The 9,066-nt window shown below is 33.7% G+C and overlaps 1 long non-coding RNA gene across 2 annotated transcripts; it reads right to left on the bottom strand.

The window, feature by feature from the left end:
- Nucleotides 1-2,386: 2,386 nt before the first annotated feature.
- Nucleotides 2,387-8,639, bottom strand: LOC148938455 (uncharacterized). 2 transcript variants are annotated; one of them, XR_016143688.1, is made up of 3 exons: nt 8,545-8,639; nt 6,813-6,972; nt 2,387-3,750 (listed from the first exon to the last, which is right to left on the bottom strand). It is a non-coding gene; the product is annotated as an uncharacterized LOC148938455 (long non-coding RNA). The 2 variants fall into 2 exon arrangements; XR_016143687.1 differs by lacking the exon at nt 8,545-8,639 and adding an exon at nt 8,300-8,346.
- Nucleotides 8,640-9,066: the final 427 nt, after the last annotated feature.

Here is a 9,066-nt window from a genome sequence, read left to right as displayed (position 1 = left end):
TATATATATATATATCTGTTACTTTAGCAAGTTGGACAAAAATTTTGGTATTTAGCAAAAAAAAACCTGAAAAGGAATGTATTCTGATTATTCACAATGAGTAATCATTTTTCAAATTTTGTTGGCCTTGAAAAAGACCTTTGGTTCTAGGGATAGGAGAAGTAGGTAGATCTAGATGAATCCATTCTGTTGTAGTTAAGTTGATAAATGTGGGCTATTGCAGTTTTGTTGATAAATCCAGCATTTAATCACCGCTTACAAGTCCATTAATTCAGTCAAAAGAGATTTCAAATCCATTAATCACAGATTAATGTAAAAAACACTTGTAAGAAGAAAGAAAATACTTATAAAAAAAACTTGTACTGATCCAAAAATCATCAAACTTATAACAGTTCCTTTATTCATGGCACTGTCTATACTTAAGGTGGTCCTCACATATTCAAGGAAGACAAAAACTCAATGAGTAATAAACACTCAACAAAGTCAATAAAGACGCTGCAAGGATTGCAGAATGGACAACTTGCGAAATTTACAGCTCTTTAATTATTATTTCTTCTGAACCGTGACTGGTGCTTTTGGACAAGGTCATTGACGTCCAGTTGTGGTCGGACAATGCCTTCAGGGACCTCAAATGGCAGTTCAGTATCTTTTTGATGCTTCACAACTTCCAAAATAGACTCTTCCACTTCAGCTGCATAACCTGAAAAATTATTGAAAATAAAACTAAACGTATAAGAATACCAAAGAAAATTAATTGGAATAAAACTACAAGCAGACAGCAGAGCGCAAAACAAGGAAAATTGTGATATTGCATGAAGAATTGTAAATTACACGGACAGAAGTAAAATTTTAGGTCATCACAGTTTCCAGGCACAAACATAGCCCCAGGCTGGTTTTCTATTCTTGGTACAAGGTCTTACATTTATTTTCTTTTTAACCTTAATCAACATAAGATGGTCAAAAATTTCACCTACTATAAGTGGGATCTTCTTTGACTGGATATGCTCGAGCTTCGTCCTTTGCAAATTTCACCCATTTTTTTCTATAAATGACTGAACCATCCTTATTTTTCCTAATAGGCTTATTGGTATTCTCGTTGTGGTGAAGAACAGTAATGTAAGCTCTAAAAAATAAAAAACCAAATAAAAATTCAAAGTATGAGCATGTTTTGCATGCTGATATGCAATGTTTGAGCATAATAACAGTTCGTAATCTTGCCAAGAATGATAATGCAAACAATACATCCTCTATGATCAACCATAATTGGTAGTTCCTTTAAAGTTTTCTAACATTTTTGAAAAGAAATTAGTGTGCTTTATTTTACACTTTACTGTTCATGATCCAGAACTAGCTAGATGATGCTACAACTATCTGGTAGCAGTGATGTGCTGAGCTTGATTGGATCTACTAGGGGGGGGGGGGATACAAAGCAGTACATTTACAAGGTAAACATTAATCGTAAAAAAATATTGATACTACTGGAATAACCATTACCTGCATAACATTGCTGGATATTGAGATTCAAATCCTTTCAGAAGCAAATAGAGTTTAAATTGCTGTGGAAAGCTTCTAGTTCCGATGTAGTTGAACCGGATAGTGACAAACGTCGAACCGTATTCATCATCCTTGGTGCACAGATGATCTTCTCCAATTGTACTTCTGCTTCAGACCCTTGGCCGAACATAGTAATATCTGGTCAGATCTTCGCCGTGTGCTAATTTTGAAGATTACCTGATCGAAATGTTCGTGAATGTCTGTCACATGGTTAATGATAGATTGATACTTTTCAACAATCTCCTCAGGAGAACTGCTTTTTTGCAGCTGACCAGTAGAGATGACTGACAATGCTTCTGTGAATAAATCCAAATAATTCTATGAGCAACACAATTATTATAAGCTTTACATAGATTTATATATTTTTGACTCTTTTAAGGAAAAGGGGGTACATTATCTCATACTATAAGACCTATACCCTACTAATGCTATATATTTGGACATTTATAACCAATCGTAAATAGTCACTAAAAATCCCACAACATTTCAGCATTTAAAAATATTTTTAAAGCAGCATTGAAAAAGGCAACTTCATTTAAACAAAAAAATTTCGATTTGCAAGATGTTATCAGATAGCTTGTAAGAAATGGCACTCAAAGAGGTAGTTATTTAGTAAAAAAAAAATGGGCTTCTGACCAAGCTGGTGTGGACCAGCAGCCTGTAAAATCAAAGGGCTGGGTCCCTCTCTGTCTCATCTTCTGATGCTTTAATACAATCAAGATCATAATAACTGTGCTTTAACGTAAAATCTGTTATACCTCACCTTTTCCACACTGCAATGAGATCAAAGCCTTTGGTCTGTTCAAGTCTAGTCAATTTTTTGTTTAAAGTTTTGGCAAAATGCCATGAATCCAAAGCATGAGGTATGTTTTTGAAGACATTGTCCTCCCTCATTAATTTCCCAATTCCAAGATGATTGTCAGTTGTGACTTCTGCAATCTCAAGGCCTTCATTAATGAGCTCCAGAAGACCTAGTCGAAAAGCATACTTTTCGAGGGAATTGGAATGCTGAGAAGCAGATTTCTGCAAACAAAGAATGGCCAAGTAAGTTAAATGGAATGAAAAAGGCGTTTAATTATCAGGAACAGTGGAAACAATTATAACTGTTACAATTTATATTAAGGTATCTATTATGACAAAAGAATTCATAAACTAAAAGGTACCTGAGTCAAGTTGTAACAAGAATATACAGAATTTTGGAGGTTATACAATGAGTTTGGGAATTATACTCCAGATGGATACAAGTTATTGGTACCATAGAGGCAGGACAGATTACTATAAAAAAAATTACGTTATCAGAACCTATACAGTGTTCAAAGACTAAAGAAAACTCTAAAGATCATTAATTAATATTTGCAGAGATACCAAACACAAGTAAATAAATCTAAGCAAAATTACTATTGAGTCTGCTCAGGAACTAATGCTATACAGAACTTCATTTGTTTCTATATTGTGTAAGATATATATTTTTTTTCAACAACTATAATAATATTTCTGATATATAGTACAAATAATCTTCATACCTGAGCTAAATTGATACCAATTATCTTCTTGGTCCTTGTATCCATGAAGGATACTAGACAAAACATCGCGTTATGGCAAGGAGAATCACACCGTCCATCCGAAGCAAGCTTCTCGCGCCCAGTTTGCAGAACGTCCTTCAAAATATCCCCCTGTTTTTGTTTCCAGCAGTTATAGACCCCAGTGAGTAAAAATGACTTCTGATGCCGAAAATACGTGCGAACATTGTAAGCTGGAACACCCCATAGGTCAAGCATCCTCACTGCTTTGGCTGGACTGCTACCAGAAGTAAGAATAGCAGTAGATAAGAGAAAATCTCCTATGAAAAGTCTAGTTGAAGAAATTTCGTTTTGACTTTTCCATGTCCTACAATAAAAAAAAAATAATGAGAGGATAACTTGAATTATTTGTCTGCAGTTCTCAGGAGAAAAAAAGGGGGAGAAAGAAATATGAAGGGGGATTACATAAAGATATTTTGACTTTACTTACACTAAGCCGCATTTCTTCCCACACAGTAGGGATACATATGTAACTGTGCCACTGCTCTACCATCTAGACACAGTGGCTGGTGCATCTTTACATTTTTGGCAAACAATTGAAAGGACACGAAACAGCACAGATAACTCTACAAGGGCAAACTTGCATCTACTTTCTTTGGAGGCTTCATTTTCTACCCTAAAAAGAAATGAATCATGAAATAACAATTTTTACTAAAAAAAGGATCTATTACAAGTCCAGATTTCAAAGATAATATCCATATATCAAAGGATAAAATACAATAAAGGAAAGAAATTCAACCTTTCATTGAATAATGGATAATAGCTCATACATTAAGGTTGAGTTACCACTTAAAAAATAGTTTAAATTCCAGAAATAATAACAATTTATAATGAAACTAAATCATTTATACTAATGGGAATAAGGGATCCCGACAGTAAGTGATAGAGATGACCAGGAGGAGGGAATTTACTGGTATGGTTATTTTTCTAATCTCAATCTAGTACACTTAGTTAGCCATTAAATGAAACAACAGAACAGTGAAAATAAAGCACATAAAATAAGAACACATTTCGGACTCCAATTAGATCCAAATGGTTTGTTTGATTGCTGTAAGCTGACGGACCAACACAGTGAGGATATTATAAACACTTTGAACACTGTTTCTTTTTCCACACTCATTGGGACATGATTCTATAAGAGTAGCCATCCTTTATAGTTTTATTAATCCTGGTGTTTGGATAAGCTAGTTAACAGTTACAATGTATCCTGGGGGAGGGGATAAATGTACAAATCAACGACATCCAAGGAGCATAAGCTGGGTCTAAAGTCTAGTTCCATGCACTGTTATAAACAGAATGGTCTACTGACTGTCAGGGCAAGTTGTGTAACTTGAATAGACATGATATAAAAAAAAAACTTACGTTGTGTTTATAACATCCGTTTCTGTTCCAGTATTTACCCAGTCTGTCTCAGATTGTTTTTGCTGCAATGGTGTGCTGGATGAATGTTGCTTTGTATTTGGGTTGACAAGAGAACAGGATGGTTCATCTTTCTGACTCAATACAAACTTCGAAGCTTTTATTGGTATTCTCTCTAGTTGATGAGTTGGTGAAGAAAATAGTGAAGATAAATCTGAGGTCTTTGGTCTACTGTCTAGATGATGTCTTGGGGAAGAAAATAGTGGAGACACATCTGAGGAAGGAGTAGCTTCAACTATATCAATTAAATCTCCAAGAGCAGTATTTTTTTTTCTCGACTTTACAGGAGAAACTGTATTAGATTCATCAGAATCAGAAAAAAAGATAGATGCAAGATTCCTTCTTCGTATTGGAACTAACTGAGTAAGATTGACATCACGTCTTTCATTATTTTTTTTTATCTGTTATTCTTCGGACCCGTCTCTTGGGTGTGCTTGATAACTGAAGCTTTTTGAGCTTTGAACCACTTTTGGATTTCAGAATTTTTGTAGATTGTGTGCTTAGGTCAAAATTATGTTTACAATGTGGACAACATAGCTTGAAACCACTTCCAGCTGGTAATGCATAGCTATGTTCACGAAAACCTGTTTGCTTTTGATAAAAAATTTTCCTCTTCCTCTTTGAATTGGCCAAATTTTCCTGTAATAAATTAAGTTTTTGAAACCTTTTCCCTGGATCCAGAAGGTGTGAAGTGCTACAAACAAAATAATGTTAAAAGAAACAATATATTCTCATTTCCTAGACAAGCTAAAGTTGTACCCAATTCACTAAAACGAAAAGAAGTGGGTAGAGGAGTTAGTTTATTTTAATGGACACAAGAAACACTGGCAAACTGTTTTATAGCTATGGCAGAAAAAAAGCAAAGGAGTGACCCACAGAAACAATCAGTGAGCCTGTTTTGTTAATTCAATATGGTATGATAGTAGAAATACAAGATAGGTCTGCAATAGATTTTTTTTCTAGTTGGGGGACTACCACCCCTCTGGACTAGCTAACATTGACAATGTTTTATTTTAACCTCTATCAGCAAAAAAAGAACCAGAGGTCCAGAAAAATCTTAAATTGTACATGAATTTAGTGGGAAAAAACACTTATCTATTGATTTATATACTCTTATTTAAGCTTATATCAAATGATTGTGGACATGAGCATAGGCAGCATTAGGTAGCATATTGTCTAGGGGGGGGGGGGGCAGTAGATAGTGTGATGGAGTTTTATAAAATTCTTTTTAAAAACCAACTGCTTATTAACCCATATCTAATGTAAATTTGAAGGTCTAGGGGGGGGCAGCTGCCCCCCCCCTACGCCTGTGATTGCACTCTTGATTAAGGATTATAATAAATTTTAAGCAAATGTATAATTATTTCTTATCTTTAATAAGTCTTCAATGGTACAATGGTAAGCATACTAGTGGTTAGGATAGCTGGCACTCATCAAGATTGACAAAAAAAATGCAGTTTTTAGTTAAATGGGTTTTTAATTTAATTAAATTTTTAATTAAAAAATGCACTAAAAATTTTAATCTATGTTCAAATGAGCCCTATCTCTACATTCTAGGATCACTGGGTCAATACAATCACCCTTGGGAAAAAGAAAAACAAAAAAATAAACACGCATCCATGATCTTTGTTCTGGCAAAAAATACAAAATTCCACATTTTTGAAGATAGGAGCTTGAAAACTCTGAAGTAAGGTTCTCTGATATGCTGAATTTGATGATGTGGTTTTCATTAAGATGCTACAACTTTTAGGTGTTGTTTCCATCTGTTTTCGAAAGAAAGAGAAATTTTATCAGGCTTTGAAATTTCAATTGTCAAGACTAAACTTGACAAAAGTTAAATATTAAAAATCAGAATAAAAAAACAATTCTTTTGATGTATCTCTTGGTGTCAAAGTTATGTTTTAGAGTTTTTGAGTTTTTCATTATATTTAGCCAGATTGCTCTTACTATACAGTTTGTTCAAACAAACTGTTTGATTATATCAAATGAATGAGATTTCACTGCAAATTTTCTAGTTCCGGTTATTATTTTTTGGCTCCTATATAATTACAACATCTATCTGTTAACTTGATATAAGATAGAAACATAAACTTGTGGTTGTTTTTAAGATTGATAAGCCACTATAGCCAATAACCATCATAATATAGTATACTTTTTAATATATTTTACTTCATTCTGAAGAGAAGCCAGGGCAAGAATACTTGTTATTCATGAATAGGTTCTTCCTAGGTTATGTTTTCAAATAAATCTATTACTTACATTAACTGCATCAGCATTTTTATTTATGGTTTCCAAGTCCTCCACAGTTACCTCTATGGCAACTTGATCTGAATATTAGGAATCAACATAGGCCAACTGGGAAGTTGACACTGTCCCTGGAATCTCATGTAGTTCAGACCCAATAATATTATTTCTTGTTCTAAAACAATAAATAGAGTATTATAAATAATTACTAAAAATACTGCTGAATCTTGTTTCAAAACCTATATACATCTAAGATTTAGATGTACTATACTGGTTTTCAAGTTTGGGTTGCAAAAACAATGAGAACTGTTAAAATTCCATAAAGAATAGATGAGAAACAGTAAGATGATTTCTGAGATTGTTTTACTTTGAAACTCTCATAACAACCAGGGGAAAAGCTTTGCTGATTTGTGACTTAACTTTCATATTTAAATCTCTAAAATTTTAATTGTTATGAAGGAATGTCAACAAAAGACCAAACACATAAAGAGGGTAGGAATTTGTGTTTTTAATGAACAATTGCTAAACTATCTACCACAAGATTTAAATGGATCTTAAAACAGGAAATGTCATCTAACTTGATCAGACTGTTTCATAGGATATTACTTATTTTCCTAGTATTAGGATAAAAATAAAAGGGTTTGAGCAATAATAGCCTAAGATTCTGTAATCCACTCTGTCTAGAAGTATTAAAGCACAAAGTAAGGGAGAAAACAACCATCATACAGTATTTACCATTGTTTCCTAGTGGCTCGAAAGTAGCCTACATTGGAAGCTTTTTTTAAAGGGGAAAGTAATTCTAAAAAGTAAATGAATTTGGGAAATAACTTTCCCTAAAAAAAAAGAACCCCAATTTTTAAACATTAAGCTTAACATTGATGACCTATTTATATTTTTAGCTGAAGGGATGCCAATATGCAAGAATAACCTATACTCGTTGTCCAAAAGGTGCCTTCCCCAGCTGGCTATGAACTTTTGAACTTATTGACCTAAGTGGACTCTAAAGTACAGAAAACTATTCAGACCCTAATTTAAACTCTTACATAGAACAACCTAGGCTTAGATGTTATTTATCTTTCAAATATTTAGGCCAGAAAGCATCATACTGCATTGATATTACCCTGCCAGTTGACTTACTTCAATCCCTTTCTACACAGTAGTTTGGCATTAAAGACTGGTTTGATTATTTTGATACAACATCTTACCACAAATAACTGCCTTGTAATTGCTTATTAGCCACATAGTTGACTAACAAAATTTTCTCTTGATTTAATGTTTGGTTAGGGCCTATAGGTTTTTTCAAATATTAAAACTATAGCAAAGTATTATTTACAAGTTATGCAGTTGTATTCTGTTAAATGTTCAAGCAAATCACATAGGCCTAGCCTACTAGGTATCTTAGCCTAGGCTTACACAAAGCAGGCTATCAGCAAACGTCACTATCCTGCAAAACTAGCAACAGACTGTGTCTGGACACTTTGTCTTAAGCTGTTAATATTTACCTGTAAACTGTTTCATAGTTTAGAAGTCCTGGAGGGCCACACATTCCAACCACACTAGCTAGATTGACACGTTCTCATTCGAAAAAACATGGCTTTGAGTTCTTTTTCATTGAAAAAGCCTTTTTTGAAGTGGGTCCCAACATAAAATCTTCACTTCGAAAGTGAAGAACACAAAGATTATGTCTGGGCAAATGAGAGAAGGGAGACAAATATTTGTTCTTGGCTGGACCATAATGCTCACTCACCAATCTTGCCCACTCTTCAAACCCCTTTTTGGGTATACAAACTAATGGGATTGATTCTCTTTTGCTGCAACAATCAGGAAAGCAACACTTCCTAAGATTATAAGCTGAGTTATTGTTTTTGCTCATTTTCTGCTGTTTATCAGCACACGTTCTTTATTTTTGAAATCGGCTACGAACTTGTGTATTGGAATAAATTATGTAAACTGGCGATCTACCTCCTTAAAAAATGAATTATCGGTTTTTCACACTAATTTAAGACGTATATGGCTGTGTAAGTTTGCACTTGACCAAGTTAATGAATTAGTTTTCATTTTAGGTGTCCTTGGTACTTTAAGTATTAAACATTAATATAGTATGTCCAAAACGGAAAAAAAGCAAAAGAAAACCAAATTTAAAATTATGATTCGGTTTTCAAAACAATTCTCTTTCTTTAGAAGTTCAATTTCAAAATTCAGAATCTAACTGAGCGTTAAGTTAAACAACTTTAAGTATAATTCTTGGCTAATTTTGTCAAGATACTTG

This window comes from Artemia sp. Qi Xiang Cuo, unplaced genomic scaffold (assembly GCF_049724085.1).
Source record: "Artemia sp. Qi Xiang Cuo unplaced genomic scaffold, ASM4972408v1 HiC_scaffold_3262, whole genome shotgun sequence".
Classification (NCBI taxonomy): domain Eukaryota; kingdom Metazoa; phylum Arthropoda; class Branchiopoda; order Anostraca; family Artemiidae; genus Artemia; species Artemia sp. Qi Xiang Cuo.
This window is presented reverse-complemented; position numbering and strand designations above follow the sequence as displayed.